Here is an 18714-nt window from a genome sequence, read left to right as displayed (position 1 = left end):
CACCATTCCACTACCGCCTGCTGGACAGGTATGGGGTCCAATGCTGTTTGCAGAGTTGGTATGGGGTCCAATGCTATCCACAGGGTGGGTATGGGGGTCTAATACTATGCACAGGATGGACATGGGGTTCAATACCATCCACAGGATGAGTATGGGGTATACATAATTATTGAAGAACTAAACTTTCGTATATTATTCTAAACAAAAGCAAAGTTACTAGAGCAACACCGACACTCACTGCTGAGCCTACTAATGTATGATGCTCATTTGCAATTTTAAAATAAATATAGTGTATGTATTATTTTCATTTACAATCGCAAATACGTGCATAGCGAATAAGATTTTTTAAATATTGTCTTGAGTAAAAAGTATTTTTGCTTATGGAAAATGATAACTGCTGAAACAACAGTCCTACGCTATTGAGTATTTGTTATTGTTGGAAGACGAGGTCCGTAATTCGGACTGGGTATGAGCTGAAATCTGATTCGTTGGTTGTTCATATGGCAAGTTGCTATTGGCTGGCGGAATAATCTGATGGCTGGTGATTGGTGGACAAGTGTGCATGCAGTCGGGGAGGGAAGCGGCTGGTGTTCAGTGTGTAGTCTCGCACTTCAGTGGACGGACGTAGTTACGAGTGTGTTAGGGAAGTGGGGTGGTGATACCCGGCACACGATGAGCAGCAGGTTAGTTTAGTGTTTTTTACAGTGTGAATGATCATACTGTGATGAGTATTGGAGTTTCTTCTCCATGTTAGATCCCGTGTCCGTGGAACTTGCTGCTAGAGTAAGTTCTTTAATGTTCAAGGATGACGGCTTTTACCTTGCTCTCTGGGATCGAGCGGCCTTGGTAATCTATCTATATAAATGGAAATGGAAATGTTCGTTTGTTCAAAATCGCTAATCTCTGAAACTTCATCACCGATTGTTTTGAATTTTTTTCACAGCGTTCCATTCGCATCCGAGCGGGTTTTTATATACATACTATATAGATGTCACGTCTGTGACGAGGAAAAACTTGTTTTTTTTTTAAACTGTTTTTCATGTGCGTAAAATCTTCGAAACCTCTTTACCAATTGCTTTGAAATTTTTGACACAACGTTGCATTCAAATAGGCGCATGTTTTTTATACTATAGGTGCAACACCAGTGAGGTAAAAACATGCTTTTTTGAAAAACGGCGCCATTTGTAGCATGCAAGAGCAACTCATACACTAAATGTTAAGATTCCATTTCAGTGTTTCAGATCGCACTGATAAATTGAAGTTTCATTGACTTCGATTTTTTTACTTTGATTTAATTGTGACATTGCCTTGGAATTGAGCTGTGTTTACCATTCCGTTCATTTCGTGAGTATAGTTCCTGATGAGGTTAGGATCAACTGGATAAGGGATACCATTGAGTTAAATGTACTAGAGCGGCAAGTATAAGGTACTTGGTAGCATGTTATCAATAACGTCAGATGCAGTAAAGAGGTAAAGACCTAAGCAATTAAGGTGGAGAAATTTCAGTATTCAAGTAAACCGTAAGTTAGAAGTACATTGTCTACATTGTCAAGGGGTGGGGCTCGGTGGGAGCTTCAATGAATGATATAGGACAAGATACCCTGCGGGTGAACGGGGAAGTGTCTATAGCTGAAGAATAGCCAGTGAGAAGAAACTTTGAAGACAGGCAGCCAGGGCTTAAACCAGCTGCGTGGCGCAAGAGGTTTTGAACATCGGGCCGGCTAGGCGAGGAGGCAGGGACTCGAGTCGGGGGCGACGAGGTGGACAGCTGTCCTCTTTCTTGCTAGTCGTCTTTCTTCTGTGGTGCTGAAGAAAGATGTTACGTCAATTTTACGGAGGCGGATATGGCTTTCACCAATTGGCTAGTGCTAACACTACTGGCGTTTCGCGACCGCTTTGGCCTGGGTTCGTATCCTGGCTGGAGGAAGATTTCTGGCTGCCAATCCTTAACTGTAGCTACTCTTTACCCAACAGTAAAATAGGTACCTGGTTGTTGAGTTGGTGGGTCATAATCCGGGGAATATTAAGATTGAGGACTTGCCCGAAACGCTATGCGTGCTAGTGGCTTTACAAGACTGAAAGAACTAATGTGTATTTAAAAAAAATCCAAACGGTCAAAATTAGGTCACCATCCCCTTAAAGGGGAGATGAAGGCTGCTGCCTTAAATTGGTTCTGGTTTGGCAGACTGCTGGAGCAAGTCTTAATAAAACTTGGTCTTTTTGCTTGGGTTGCTGGGTAGGTAGGTGCTCGTAGGCCGCCAATTTTTTTTAGATCGATGTAGACAACGCGGGTTAGTTTTGCTGCCGTCTTCGTGTTTTTCGGTTAGTGTGGGCTGTGGTGTTGTGTTGCTGGGGAAGTCTTGGTTGTAGGGTTGTTAAAGCCATTGCTTGGTTACCGACTTTAATACTTGTAACAGTGCATGACTAATAGTTAATGTTTATTGTTTGTGATGTGGATCTGTATGTATTAACACGTTGTACTGAACGGGGTGAGAATAGCTTGAGCTACCTCATCCCTTTGTGTGTATTTTACCTCGATAAACTTATTTCAATTTCAATAGCGTCGAAGTTAGGTGGGCGTCCTGTACGCTCTGTTTACTTACAACTGGCATATGAAGCGCAACGCTTACAAGCGGATGATGCCGTTTGCTATGAACATGACATCCCTCCTTTGCTTTAAAAAAATGAATACAGGATGTCTACCATGCTTGTAGCACAAATCGGTTATTGACACAAAGTAATTAACATGTCAAAAGATGTTGCATACATTTTACATAAAGTACACGAAAGAATTTACACAACCTTAATCTTTACCACACAGGATTTCAATGTTTAAAATATGAAATGTTAAACAAAAATGACATACTACTAGTTACAAAATATTGAATAATGCAGAGCTCCTATTCAAGCTATTAAATTTCAATTTAGCATAAGTAAATAATTTGCATTACATGGGAACACAATCATCAAATCGCGTAGGGCGTTTAACATGACGTTTAGGACGAGTCCTTAAGCACAGGAATATCCCTTGATGAATTGTTTATAGTTATAACAAATGTTTTCTTTATCGTTTGTAAGACTTCATTTAATACACTAGTTGGAATCACATTGAAATAAGCCATATTGTGTGGTGTAATCTCTTACTCACTGTTACCATAGGATACTTTATGGTTTTGTATCATATGGCATATTTAGCTTTACCTCTTTTTTTCAACTAGAACAGCGTGTCCAACCTTTATGAATTGTTCCTTTGCACGTTGATCATAAGCATTTTTCATTTTGCCTTTGGCCAGTGCATCCTTCTGAGAGGTTTATCCGTTACCTCAGCTGGCATGACAGGTAGTGTGATCCTCATAGGAGATCCAAATTGTTCACCAGGCGACTTGCCCAGTGTTCCATGCGGTATTGTACGGTAGTTCCTGAGAAAAGCCTACATAGCTTGTTTCCAGGATCGTCCTTTGGCATGAGCACAGCGTTCCGCTATCATGAGAGGTTGCACGAATTTCTCGACTTCTCCATTTGCATGAGGATGTAGTGGCATCATACGGCGATGTTTGAATCCAATGTGCTCCGCGAAGTTGACGAAGTCTTGTCCATTGAACGGCGGTCCCTTATCGGTCTTAACAACTTCAGGAATGTCAAATTTTGAAAAGATCTTGTCGAGTTTCGGGATGACAGCCTTAGTAGAGGTGGAAGTGATTTTCTACTTCTGGATAAAGTGAGTGATCATCAATGACTGCCGTAAATTACTCTCCAGTTGGTAGCGGTCCGCAGAAGTCCATTGGTACTTTAGTCCATGGTGCAGCAGGTAGTGGTGAAGGTTGTAGAGGTGTCGTGAAGTATCCACTAGAGCTTGGCAAGGGACACAGGCATCATGCATGTCCTGTGCTTGACGATCAGTACCTGGAAACCACAACTTTTCTCGTAGCAGCGGTTTGGTCCTAACAAGACCTTGGCGTCCTTGATGTGCAAGCTTCAGAGCACGCTGCTGAACTGCTGGAATGATAAGAGTACCTCGCAGCAGTGTCGCGTTGTTGCGGAACACTTAACTCTGTCTGGATGCGTTCATGTGCTTTGAATGCATCTTGGTCAACTCCTGGGAGTGGGATGCGTGGAAACTTTTTCTTGGTCAATGCATCCACTGTTGCTTGCAGAGTTCGATCCTCTAGGGTCGCAGTATGGATTTCATAAAGCGAGAGCCTTGGACTGCATCAGGGGTTAGTGTACATATTCCTCGGCAACTTGCTGATGCTTGGTGGTGATGAAACTGTTGGCAGGATGTAGACTGATGTAATCAGCGGGATTTCCTGCACCCGGCTTGGTACTTCTCAGTAAAGTTGTAGCTCTGCAGGCGAAGAGCCCATCTCTCAATGTGAGCTGGTGGTTGTACTTCGGATAGTTGAATATTGTCTCCAACGGCTTGTGGTCAGTGACTATCGTGGTGATGGGTGCACCAAGCAGATGAATTGAAGTGTTCACAGCCTCATATAAGAGCAAGAGCTTCCTTCTGTCTGATTAGAGAATGTTAGATTTCGCTTTACCATTGCAGTTCTCAAGCTTTGGGAACTGTTTTTTTAATTTCTCGTAGTGTCACTCGGCAATGGACAAGAGGTGCACTATTGTTTCCACCTTGACCCCTATGACCTGACCATCGTACAGTACTCTAGTTCACTGACTGTGGTCTTAGTGTGGAACGACACATGGCACCAAAATGACCTAGTTTTCCCACACAATCGCCACTTCTTACCTTGAGCAAGACGAGCATTATCTTGGAGTGGGTGCCCTCCAAACACACCTCGAAACTACGATGTTGGTACAACGTTCGAACAAGTTTTAACACCCAACCAGTTATAACAACCAATATAGCAAGTTGTAACAATGTTCTAATGTCATAAACACGTTAAGCCAAGATGTAACACCTTTATTACAAGTTGTAACAAGCGGGAAAATAGTTTATTTTTTTTCCAGGATGGTTCCTTAGAATACTAAAAACTTACTGCACTGTGAATGTTAGTTAAAAATTCACTAATTACCTTAATTTTGCACAGCACACAAGTATTTTAATGCAAAATTTCACAACAGTGAACAATACAGGAGCAACTGACCTCTTTCCTAGCCTTGTGTACATGTGGTGGTGTTCCAACTCGGCAGCTGACTTGGCAGTTGTCAGCAATTTTTTGAGTTATCAGCACCAACACAGCAGACAGTTCACAGCATGAAGACTTGTGTAAGCGTCTTTAGTACACACATTGGGTTTTGTACGCAGATTCGGTAGATATCACACAGCTTCAGTCGGCACACAGCATTGGTCTGGTGCTCACAGATAGCAAGGTTTTTCCTCCGAGGCAAGACATGCTTTTCCCCATATTTAGAGCTGGACGAATACCTGTGTTCACTATTCATCCTCGTCGCCAGTGTGGAGTTCTGTGTTGCTGGAGAAGTATTGGTTGTAGGATTGATATAAAGCCATTGCTTGGTTACTGACAATAATACTTAGAATGGTACATGACTAGCAGCGTCCAAGTTGTAAGCTCTGTTGTTTACCTACAGCTGGCGTATGAAACGCAGCGCATACAAACAGATGGTGCCGTTTGCTATGAATGACATGGGCTATCAAATTTCATTGGCAGGGCTGGGTGACTTGGGTTGTGGAGTAAGAATCTGCAAGGGGTCTGCAGTTCACCTAAGTCCCCATGTGTAAATGATTCTGCGGCGAAGTTTGACATGGTAATTCCGGATGGGATGTCGTCTTGTCTCATGTGGGTAAGTGAGATCTTCATTCAAGGGTTTGTTGACTTGGTAGGCGGTAACGAAGTTGTCTTCAAAGGTTGTGGTTTCGTTATCTGTAGGTCTATTGCTTCCTGAGTGGTCTGGGGTCGATGTTGGCGTTCCTGGGTGACGTCCTGGCGTTGGTTGACCTGCAGGTCCCACGATCGGTCGGGAGGGGAGGGGGGGGGGTCCTACGAGGTGTGGGTGCTTGCCGGTATTGGAGTTGGTTCTGTAGGCTTAACGGTCTGTAGATGGGGTGCTGGCCACTGGTTGAGAAGTATGTGGTGAGCATGGCCTCGGATATTGAAGGACCGGAATATTTTCTACAAAGTATTTGATACTGCCTTCTGATATAGTATCCTGGCTGGGGACGATTTACTGGGTGTCAATCCTTACCTGTAATCTGTTTACCCAACAGTTAAATGGGTACCTGGTTGTTAAAATATTTGGCAGTTGTATTGTGGAACATAGAATAAAGGACTAGCCTGAAACGCAATGTGTGCTAGTGGCTGTACATGAATGTAAGATATTTGTCCATAAATAATACCAGAAAATCTGCCAGTTTTTCCTCTAAATGGATGAACATAAGAACAAAGGTAACTGCAGAAGGCCTATTGGCCCATACGAGGCAGCTCCTTTTCTATAACCACCCAATCCCACTCATTTTTGTCCAACCCGCGCTTGAAACAATCGAGGGACACCACCTCCACCACGTTACGCGGCAATTGGTTCCACAAATCAACAACCCTGTTACTGAACCAGTATTTACCCAAGTCTTTCCTAAATCTAAACTTAACCAATTTATACCCATTGTTTCGTGTTCTGTCTTGTGTTGATATTTTTAATACAATATTAATATCCCCTGTTATGTCCATTCATCCACTTGTAAACCTCTATCATGTCACCCCTAACTCTTCGCCTTTCCAGTGAATGCAACTTAAGCTTTGTTAATCTTTCTTCATATGAAAGATTTCTAATTTGGGGAATTAACTTAGTCATCCTACGTTGGACACGTTCAAGTGAATTTATATCCATTCTATAATACGGCGACCAAAACTGAACTGCATAATCTAAATGGGGCCTAACCAGAGAAAGATATAGCTTAAGAACCACACCAGGTGTCTTGTTACTAACGCTTCGATTAATAAATCCCAGTGTCCTATTCGCCTTATTACGAACATTCATGCATTGATCCTTTTGTTTTAAATTCTTACTAATCATAACTCCCAGATCCCTTTCGCAATCAGACTTGACAATCTCAACACCATCTAGCTCGTATCTTGTAACTCTCTCATCATTACCTAGCTTCAGAACTTTACATTTATCAGCATTAAACTGCATTTGCCAATCCTTTGACCATTTCAAAACCCGTATCTAGATCAACTTGAAGTGATAGTGAGTCCTCCTCCGAATTAATTTCCCTACCGATTTTCGTATCATCGGCAAATTTGCAAATGTTGCTACTCAAACTTGAATCTAAATCATTTATATATATTATGAACAACAGAGGTCCCAGGACAGAGCCCTGAGGTACTCCACTAACAACATTATCCCACTCTGACTTAACCCCATTTATACTAACTCTGTTTCCTTTGGAATAGCCATACCCTAATCCAAGTTAATATAGCGCCCCCAATACCATGCGCTTCTATTTTTTTAATTAGTCTTTCATGTGGCACTGTATCAAAAGTTTTGCTAAAGTCAAGGTACACATCACAATCCTTACCACTATCAACTGCCTCAACTATGCTGGAATAAAAAGTTAGCAAATTTGTTAAACATGAACGGCCATTTGTAAAACCATGTTGCGACTAGTTTATTAATTTGTTTTTCAAGATGGAGACGAATTGTATTTGGAATTATTGATTCAAGTAACTTTCCCACAATAGAAGTTAGGCTAATTGGCCGATAGTTTGACACAAGTGATCTATCTCCTTTCTTAAAAATTGGTACCACATTAGCTACCTTCCATGACTCTGGCACTCTGCCTGACTCTATTGATTTATTAAATATGGTAGACAGTGGCTCGGAAAGCTCCTCTTTGCATTCTTTAAGCACCCTGGCAAACACTTCATCCGGCCCTGGTTTTTTTTGGTTTTATTTTTTCCAATTGTTTAATTACATCCTCCCTGGTAACTGCTAAACTAGTCAATCTGTCCTCATCCCCACCCACATAGACTTGTTCGGCTGTTTATGAGGGGCAGCAACAGTGCTATCGATGGTGGGTGGTGGTGGCGACGGCCGGGTCGATGATTGGCTGGCTTGGTTGGGCGGTGTCGTCTGGATCTGCGATTGGCTGTTGCTGTGGATGTTCGTCCAGTAGTTGCGTGGAGCGCCGCCCCTTGTCGGGAGGTCTGGGAAGACTACTGCCTGGATGTTGAATGTCTTCGGTTTTGGAGTGGCGGTGGTTTGTCTGGCTTCTGTCATTTTCTGAATGTCGACTTTCTTAGCTGTGCAGTCTGATGAAACTGCGGTGTGGGCTTCATCTCGTAGTAGGCAGCGCTGGTAGGCAGGTAGCTGTGCAAATCCTGTAATGGTTTTTTTTTCCCAACACAGATGTTGTAACTCTGCTCACGGCTGATGCAGTTCTGGGCAAAGTGGGTGCATTGATAACGCCTGCACCTGTAGGCGGAAATACCGCCTACAGGTTCAGCAGTTCTTGGGAGAGGAAATTGTGCACTAGGGTGTTCTGTCCACGTGCAGTGTGGACTTCAGTCCGTGGTGGCGTTCAACGTGGACGTTCAGCTGTCAATCTACCGTTGAAAAGCAGAGGTGCAACAGGTACTCTGAGAACTATCAACATCAGAGGCCCGAGACTGTTCGAAACTCTTCCACTACACATAAGGGGCATAACTGGGCGACCCCTCAGTGTTAAAGAGAATTTGACGAACACCTCCAAAGGATCCCTGATCAACCAGGCTGTGACTCGCACGTCAGGCTGCGTCCAACTGCCTGGTTGACCAGTACAGCAACGAGAAGGCCTGGTCGACGACCTGGCCGTGGGGTCCCTAAGCCCCGAAATCGCCTAAAGGTAACCTCATGGTAGGGGGAAAGGGAGAAGCGAAACGTAAAATGCGATGGTGTCCAGTGATCGCAAAGATTACCACTTGAGGTGGTAGATGCTTGACGTAGGAATGTCATGTATTTTTTTCTTATTTATAAAACATTAAATACAGCACAAGATACAGAAACACCAAAACCAAGCATATAATCGCTACACCACACAACATACACCATAAAACAAAACAAAAACATGCACAGTAGCAGCACACAGTAAGCCTAGAATAACAGGGAACACAGAATGACAAAATACAGATAACAAGGCACATAGAGCAATGTAACATAAGTGAAACCAAAAAAATACAAATACATAGGAACATGCATACAAAAACAAAAGCTGCACTAACCAGATGGGGCACACAAAGGTGTCAGTAGCGACAAAAGAGAACAAGGAAGCAATGAATCAAAAGATTAAAACAAGACACATACAACTGAAAACAGAAAGCAAAACAAATGACAGAACAAAATTCAGAACAGGACACACCACCAGTACAAGAAACGCAAAGCATTCATAACAGAAAACAGAACCAGACAGGGAACCGTAAGTACTTAAACAAGCACAAAGACATGTGCAGACGACCAGAAGGCCGTAAGGACACGAAATACATAATATACTACTAGCACACACTCATCGCACGCAAACCCCCACAAGCAAACCCACAAACAAAAAAACGTAACACGCAAGAACCGGAAAACAAAACCCGCCCCATCCCGGACACACATGCAACCCCACCCCACAACCACGCACCTATGCACAAGCCACACCACACCACAACACAACACACAGCAATCGTGGCGAATATTTCTCGGAACTTCCATGATGGATACTTAAGCTTATAAGCCTCCCAAATCAAATACTCCTGTTTGGTAGGTGAACGGCCTCTCACGACACCGCGGGTACGTCATATACTCGGGTATATGCTACCCGCATATACTCGGGTATCACCAAATCCGGTGGAAGTGACCACCCCCAACCAAAGGACACCGAAGAGGAAGAACTAGTCAAGTAAGGCAGGAACACCATCGCCGTGGCCGTGAAAGCAGGAGGTACCAGAACAACGGGTGGAGGCTGCCGAGGTGGCAGCACCGCCTCCGACCAAGCAGGAGACAGAAGAAATGGCCGTAGACGTGAGGGGCAGCAAAACCGCCGCCGAGAAAACGGGGGGATGGGACACGAACCCTCAGAGCGAGCAGTTTTCTTCAGTACCACCACCAGGTTGCTACGCTCACCCTCAACCTAGCAAATGAGGAACCCCCCCCCCCCCCCTCACACTCAACCTAGCAAGGGGGAACCCCCCACCAAGAGGAACCAGAACCAGGCAACGCACCCGAAGCGAGAGCCACAGGCCCCACACCGGCCCCCACCCCAACAGCAGGAGCCACAACATCCGCTGGAACTACACCAGCACCAGACGCACCATCCTCGCATGCCACAGAGAAACAGCTTGCAGAACAAATATCAACACACGCCGCATCCTCTGCCCGTGTACGAGGAGGCGAAGCTCCTATATCCGTAGGTGAACGCTTGGGAACAGGCCGTTGGTCATCGGAACTGTCACCCCCTGCAGGAGGCACCCGAGAAGAGCCGGTGGCAGGCCGCCCCACAACCTTGAGAGCACGACCCCGCAGAATGTCAGCCTCAACGACATGGGGGACGAGACTGCCACCCACAGAGGAGATAGGAGAAAGAATTGGCGTTGCCGGAGGAGAGGAAGAGACCAACAGTGGTGAGGGAGCCTGCAGGGAGATCGAAGGCGACAGAGGTGCAGAGACAGAAACTAGGTGCAGAAGCCGTCGGAAGCGAGGAGACAGACTGCAGGGCCGGAGCCCCGCACACCACCCACCTCGTCGTGTACACCACCATCCACACACGCCGGGCCAGCAACCAAGGAACTCTGAACCACCACCAGGTCGGCAGGCTGCAGGGGAACATCCCCACCCACTCCATGAGGCGACAAGTCCTGCGCCACCAACGGGGGAGGGGGGGGGGGGGTAATCCTCTTCCCGAAACTGATTAATAGGGGCAGCCGCAACCCCAGTGCAAGCAGCTGCCCCTCAAGGCCACAACCAAAACAGGAGTGTGGCGGCCCTGCATAGAATGCCTGCAGTGTGTACCCCAGCAAGGTAACCGTGGAGGGAACTGGGGACTTGAGTTTCAAGGCGAGAGTCCGTGTACCACAGGAGACCCCATGCCACCTGCCGGAAGAAACAGAGTTCATACGTAGGGAGACCACTGTGCCATGTTGGCCAAAGAATCTCCAAAGCCTCGAAGGGCACACCATGATATGCCACACAAGTAACACGCCAGCAGTGGTGGGAAATGGCGACCGTACCACCGTCCCCTTGGAGGGTCAAAGTTCGTCCATTATAGTGGGCTACGAACTCCTTGTACACTGCCGCAGAGTTAAACTTCACTAGCGCTCAGTGGGTCGTCAAGAGCTCGACCCCGTACACCTCTTCCACACGAACACACATGTCCAACAACACAATCTCCAGAGCAAGATGTGAAGCACGTACTGAAAACTCCAAACCAATGGTCGTCTTCTGGCGAACAGGGGGGGAGGGGGGTCCCCATGGCGCCGACAAGCTAAACAGCACCCTCTCACGCAACAACTGGCAGGTCACGTAGACACGCCGGAGCCCCCTGGCGGCCAGGTCGGCAAACTCCCACCAACTATCTGTGAGGTCAGGCAACAGGTCCTCGCTCCCACAGTAGCCAGGACTGGACTCCCCGGAATGTGATATTGGTTGTAGGATGGTGGAGAAAAAAAATTATAATTGCAGAATAAGTGAATCGGGTAGTATGCCCCTCCCCCGCCCTCGTCAATTATCTCGAGCAGGAAGAATAGTGGGAGAGCAATGTTGGCTGATCAGAGATACGTACATTTTTGGTTATCAGGAAAAGTTCGACTCTTTAGATTCAGGAAGTTTAGTCCGATGTGCTCTATTTTGAAGTACACATTTGTTGCTAATCTTTATATTCTGGACTACTATCGTGGGGAAGGATACTATTTCACTATTTGAGGCAGTTAGCAGATTTTGTGTATACAAAAGTGGCAGTGCTGAGCGCTGCAAGATGCTATCTCTGGTGATTGCTAGAGCAGTGTCCAGCAACCAACTTGTTTCTTTACCACTTTGTAGATGAGGGGGGGGGGGGGTAGATTGTTGACTAAACTATCAACAATTGGTCTACAAAGTTGACTAAATGTTGATAGTTTAATGAATTGTATCGGTATAAATGGTAAACGCTAAATGTACTTTATCCTACCTTTCAAAAATTTCAATATTTTGTCCACTTAATAACCCTTCTGCCTGCCTATCCACATTGTAATCATAAAGAACCATAATTAATTTTTCTATACTTTTCTATTTACTATAGAATTGGTAATTTTCTGAATTACCATATACATTAACATCTGTATTAAATATTTCCTGCTGCAGGGGGGGGGGGGGGGGAACTGACTCGTGGGATTTATTGATTTATTTAAAAATTAATAATTTATATTAATAAATTAATAATCCACAGCAGCTTGGACACATCAGCTGACTATTCTTGAAGGCTTTGTAAATGCATTCGGCACAAATGTGTGGCCACACGGCAGTAAGCGAGGCCGTAACAAATTATCATAATTATTACGACAGATTGAACAGTGTTCTGACCCATAAACTTGAATGGTGCTTGCGGACCATTCAAGCTTGGTCGCATATATTTATATTGTAATTTATTTCTTACGTTAATTTTAGTTAGCGGACTTTATGATGTTAAGGTGAACTGTGAGTTTATTCCCACAAAGTTTCCTACACATGGTGGGGGGGAGGGTTTTTTTTTTTTTAATGCAAGTCTATCAATCGGAATTATCGATTGGTAGAAAAATCACTACAATGTTACTAGGTGTTAAGTCTACAAATGATTAGTAACTAAAATTAAAACAAATACAGCTTATCTGTATAGTTGATCATAGCGTGGACAAATCAGATATGAACACAGATACTCCTCGTGGGTGAGGCTAGCGTAATCACAAGTTACTTGTTGTACCAGGTAATTATTAATTTTTCTGGTTGTCACGGATAGCTGCCGGAAGTATACATCGTAATACTAACATCCAAATAAGATATTGTATGACAGTTAGTAACATTACTATGAGAGGTTTGCCAAACTTCGGTTTTCTCTGGCGGAATAACCATATCAGTAAATACAATATACAAGTTCGTATAATGTTTAATACTGTACGGATACTATGCTTTCCCTGGTAACGATGGTGTCAATTTGTGCTGATAAATTTTTCGACAATAACTTGCAGTTCCTCGAGTAATAGTGTTCAACATGACACACTTTAACTGTCCAGGGAGTAAATTATTACTCCATTCTCTCCCTCCTGCATCCGGTGTTCTCCAAATGCGTTTAATAAAGAAATGAAGAGGGTTTATATTTAATCCGTTAGTACTGTTATTTATTTACACATTTAGGTACAACTGCATTTGTGCTACTACCCTCTTATCTTTATTGACAAAATTTAATTAAAATTGTGTGTAATGAGTTCAATTAGGTCTTATTAGTGAGGATAATGTTGGTATTCACTCTCACACAGGACAGAGGGTCATACACAAGAAAATAGGTCTGTGCTGTAGGTTGAAGAACATATCATGGTTACAATCGGTTTCAATGTACGAATATGTAAATTCAACTTTGTTATGCACTGTCACACAAAGGGATGGGATCGTGAGATGCTGCTTCAAAATAGTATAAATAGTTGTTCTTCATTCTTTAAAATGAACAAGCAAAATTTTGGGTAAATTGTTAGGGTGTCGTCGGTACACCAGATTCAATGAAATAGTTGGAGGTAGGCCAGGAGGTCTAAAATCTGTTAAATTCGGCAATATGGTGTTCTAGTGAATGCATTAAAGGTTTGCAACGGTTTATAATCTTAATATTCTGGTAGTGGCTCAGCCTCGCTAACCTGCCAGATCTGCCTATAGCCGAGGCGAATTCGCTCAATTACTAAATCACATTGCTTGGTCCGGTTACTGTGCTGACCATCCAAATACCTATTGCAAAATTTGTCATAGCTTTTAATACTGCAGCTTTCAGCCCTCTGGGCATTTCAGGTCTTCTAAATTTGAGGGAACTTCTTTAATGCAATTATTAGAAACATAAGAAATTATAGTCCAAAGTCATAATCGATTTTCTTTCATATAAGCCTCATTGGCCAATCAATGTCATGTTTTCCAACTCAAACATGGGACGGGATCTACAAAATTTATACAATAGTTATTATTATTGGCAAAAAATTACATTACATTTAATATTACAAGATACTTTCAGACATAAATTGAAGGGTTATTTAAGGACTGCAGAGCACTCACACTATCCCCATTGCGCTTAAGGTACTCAGTGTCTAGATAGCTTTCCAGTAGCTCAGCGTGTCGTGCTTGCCCAGTTGTTCAATCTGTGTACTAGACATGATTATTTCATCTCTTTATTTTCAGCATATGCACAATCTGTTCTACCAGTTCCTAATTGCACAGAACAGTCGGTAAAAGCATAGGATTCAGTTGGTTTGAGATTTTTAAGATGACTGTCCCTTAGCCTCTAGTGTTTCGCATCTGCTTCAGTGTTATAATGTCAGGTGTAACATCCTTGTTTGCTGACATCCTTGGCTAGATGCGTGGACTGGTAGCACTTCGGGCATTGTTTAAGAGCGTTCCATCTTAATTTGGTAGTGAGTGGAATCTTGATGCCAAAGCGGTAGTCCTTGTGTGATGGCTTGGATGGTTGCGGCTAATGAGGTGAAGGTTAATTTGTTTTACGTTCGCCGAGGAGAGCCCCAGAAGCTTTTAATTTTCTACGCTGGCGTAGATGTCGGCTAATGGCTCTTCAGTGATTCATAGACTCCCTTCCCGTTGATGAAGACGGTTCTCGTGGCCTGGAATTGGTGTAAGAGTGGAGGTTCTTTTCGATCAATCTAACGTAGTGGTCCTGAATTGCTATGATTCTTCTTGCTGTCTAAGAATATAAATCTACTCCTTCCTGGCCAATATAAAGGAGTAACGCCTGCCGCGTCCTCCAGGATCATCAGGAGGTCGGTCATGTTGAATACCAGCTGGTTATTAAGCATTGTTGTTATTAAGGAACAGCGTTGTCGACTATCGCAGTGTTTTAGTCGGTAATATGTGAAAGGAAAATTCGTAGTAGGAAGATAGGTCTTGTTCATTTGTGTACTTGTGTGAAGATAAATTTTTGTGGCAAAGAGCTCTTGTTTAGTGTCACGCCCCCATGCATCTCGGTATGATTCGTGTTTGCCGTACAGTTGTAAATTATGTAAAATTGGTCTCGCAATTGGTATCAATGTCCAGGGAATTAAAATAAAACTGTAAATGACAACACCAATATACTGTATGGTGGGGAATAAAACATCAACATAAACAAAAACCTTCTAAAGATACTTTTACACAATGGGGTGAAATAACCTCTAAGCACTGATCAATAACAATATAAGATGGCATATATGGTGAATAACGATCTAACCAGACTAGATAACCACAATGAACAAAAATGGTAACCAAACACTTACCAATGCAACGTGTCCTGACCATCACAATCCAAACGAATCTACTCGGGCTTTTTCGCGCCTGGAGGTGTGGCGTCTGTTACCAAATTATCAGATGCGAAGTCTGAAAAACTGGGAACGATCATCTCCAAACATAAGTATAAACATAATATACACTTAGCATAATACAGTAATAATGAATATAATAAAAGAATTAGTTACTGAGGTAGGTCAATGATACTAAGTTGGTCATAATGCGCACACCACTGCTGGCGACGCAGACTGACTCCAATCATGATAAACCCACAAGATGTATTGAAGAATACTATCAATGGAGTGGCCACTACAGATTGACAACCCGAGTGCAACTCCCTTGTCTCATGACTGTCTGACGCCTACTACTACTACTACTACTACTAATTAACTCATGACAGCATGATACAAATACCAAAACAAAATGCTCATGTTATAAACATAATAGTATACAATTTCATACGACTAATAAAACTGAGGGGTGAAAATGTGTAGATTTCATTTAATTCTTAAGACCCGGGTAATTAGCAGATTCGTAACATATTTGTGTCGGTTATATTGTCTAATTACTTCAACGTTGTCACAATACTTTAAATTTTATTATACTAGACTCTCAGAGAGCACCTCTTTACATTTTAAGCCCTGGCAAACACTTCGTCCGGTCCTGGGGATTTGTTTGACTTCAATTTTTCTATTTAACATCCTCCATGGTAACTGCTAGTCACTAAGAAATTTAGGAAGGTTGGCAGATAGTTGGATGTTGACAGGTTGTTACGGCCCTAATGAGATGCAACCGGGCTTCTTTTCTGATGGTATTAGTTTTTGGGTATCCGGCCCAAAGTTCGTAGAGGCTTTAAAAGGAGTGCACTCCGTAATGCAAGTAAAATCAACGGGGGAGGTACATTAAACACACCAGAATACCAATTTCTATATATATTCCTTTTCCGCCACCACATAATAAAAGTCCCACACAGGAAATATTTCTACACTATGTACAGCTTCGTCTCCCTCTGAAGACGTTGAAGACAGACTCACTCTGGGTACCCTTTCCTGATTTCCTCTTCCGTGGCCCAGAAACCCACGATGAATCCACCCTGGCAATAGGCCAGCCAAATCACACTCCCCTGGGTGCCTCGTCGTGATGGCCTACAACCACAGTCCAGCCTATAGCTGGCAGGTACCTATCAGCCGCGTTGTTAGGCCACTCCACGACTAATACTAGGGTTGCGAGCCCTAGGCAGGAGCCTCGTGTGACTTGCTGGTCACTCTCCTCGGTCGGCACCGCAGTGGGTACTCCTCCACCAGTCAGCCACAGATATAGCGATTCCTGTCGCTGCCACTCCTCAGGCAGGTAATTACACTCGGCAGAGTTCGTCCGGGGGTGGCTCACAGCTTCTACAAAGCAGACTGATGAAGAGACCTTAGCTGCCTTGGGTAGACTGATTCACCGTTCATCACAGCCGTCCTAGGTTGACTCTGTGAAAGCAGACACGTCATCAGTACTGGGACACTACATGGGACCGCTAGGAAACTTCACTTACTAGCTTAGACACAAACGTCCACCTCATCGCTCCGTAGATGGCGTTCACTGTGTAAAGTGCCACCTCACCAGAGGTCAGCAGTCGGCTACTTCGCAAGCCGACGAGGACAGGAATCCAGCGCCTATTACCGGCATATCCTGTCACCACTAAATGGCGTTGTCCATTTTGTGGGGTTCTCGGGAGCGGACTCACAGATGGCATGGACTTCACTGCTCCGTGCTCAGGCGAGAAATTCTGGTTCGTAACACAGGTATAATGTTCTGAGGCTTAGGTAATAAAGCAGCTTGTCCTCTAAACGGACAGAGTCCATTTCGCGGACCTGCCAAACTGTAGCCGTTGAACCCAGGCCAATGGCTACAGCACGTTCAGTTCCCTGCTCATATACCCTTGACGAACCGGTTGTCCTGGTCCGGCAAGCCTCTCTGCTAGTCGAATAAGACCAGCGATAATGCCTGTACATGATGTAAGGGGCTGCGGGGATGCTGGTTTGATCTTGGGGTCCCCATTGTGAAGGCTGGGGCGCCTGGTGGGAGTCGTTACTGTTTGATAGGACTAGAAAGTCTTCTGGTAGTGATGGGAGCTGAGATTCTGGTGGGAGAGTTAAGAGGGTTGGCTTTCTTGGCTACTACCTGGGCCTAGATTTGTTTCCTGTCTGCTGGGGCATTGGTAGGAAATTGCAGAGTGATCGCCACTGAAGAATAGGCATCGAAGGCTTGTCGACTTAGATGGATTAATAATGGTCCAGGGCGTAGAGGCTGCACTTCTGGACGATGTACTGACACTTGTTGGTGGAGTTGGAGAGTGTATAGCACTTGACGCACTGTTGGAGCTCGTGATGGTTCATTTTTCACTAGGTGGGGTGGTATCTTCATGCCGAAGTAGTAGAAACCTTGTGTGACCACCTGGAGGTAAGTTATCTTTGTTGCATTACCGGTGCTGCAGAACACAAGGTTGAGTACACCTAGGTTCTGGTTTTCTTCCATAATGTGCATAATCTTTTCTTTTGTCAGTGATCCACTGGCTGGTCCTGCTGGTTAAAGGTTTTCAGTTGTGAACTGACGTGAGAAGTTAGGATAGAGGTGGTGCTATTCGCGAAGGGGGGGGGGGGGGGGGGGGGGGGGGGGGGGGGGGGGGGGGGGGGGGGGGGGGGGGGGGGGGGGGGGGGGGGTGGGGGGGTGGGGGGGGGTTGTATACCATGAGGTTTTCCAGGTCCTCCGCTCACAAGATGGCGAGATTCTCGCCTTCCTGACTAATGTCAGTGTGATGGCTGTTAGTGACTGCTAGAATTAATAAAATAAGGCTCAGGAAACGGTTAAGTCACCCCACTGAATTTCCCCCCCCCCCCTCTATATCTTGGACCTCTCGTTTTGTCCGAATGAAATGCTAACACAATTTTCCCCATATATATATATATATATTCAGATTCTTACATACTTAAACTATATTAAAATACAACATAAGACATAGTATGTTTTGTACACCATGTACAAAGCAGTACACCACGTGGCTCGCTCAGGATAGACACGGGCAAAGAATTATCTCTGAAATAAAATACTAAAAGCTCCCACTCGACTGGGGAAAATTATCAATTAAAGGCTATACACTTCGATTAATAAATAACACATTGGATGAACCTATATCATACATAAACACAGTAATAAAATTTAACCTAGGAAGCCAAATGGCTACATGGAGATCAGACCCATCCGCACTGCCTTGCACAAGGAACAAACTGAGTGATAGCTCGGCGCGGTCTCCTTACA

The 18714-nt window shown here is 44.2% G+C and overlaps 1 long non-coding RNA gene across 3 annotated transcripts in view; it reads left to right on the top strand.

Moving 5' to 3' along the window:
* Window positions 1-463: 463 nt before the first annotated feature.
* LOC123758526 (uncharacterized) overlaps window positions 464-18714 on the top strand; it is a 211427-nt gene continuing 193176 nt past the window's right edge. The window contains exon 1 of one of the 3 annotated variants that reach the window (XR_011228060.1): window positions 464-683. This is a non-coding gene — a long non-coding RNA (uncharacterized lncRNA). The remainder of the gene's footprint in view (window positions 684-18714) is intronic. The other 2 variants (XR_011228059.1, XR_011228058.1) reach the window with 2 other exon arrangements.

Source organism: Procambarus clarkii, chromosome 11 (assembly GCF_040958095.1).
Source record: "Procambarus clarkii isolate CNS0578487 chromosome 11, FALCON_Pclarkii_2.0, whole genome shotgun sequence".
Classification (NCBI taxonomy): domain Eukaryota; kingdom Metazoa; phylum Arthropoda; class Malacostraca; order Decapoda; family Cambaridae; genus Procambarus; species Procambarus clarkii.
The sequence above is the reverse complement of the archived record's forward strand: the minus strand, read 5'-3'. Positions and strand labels throughout refer to the sequence as shown.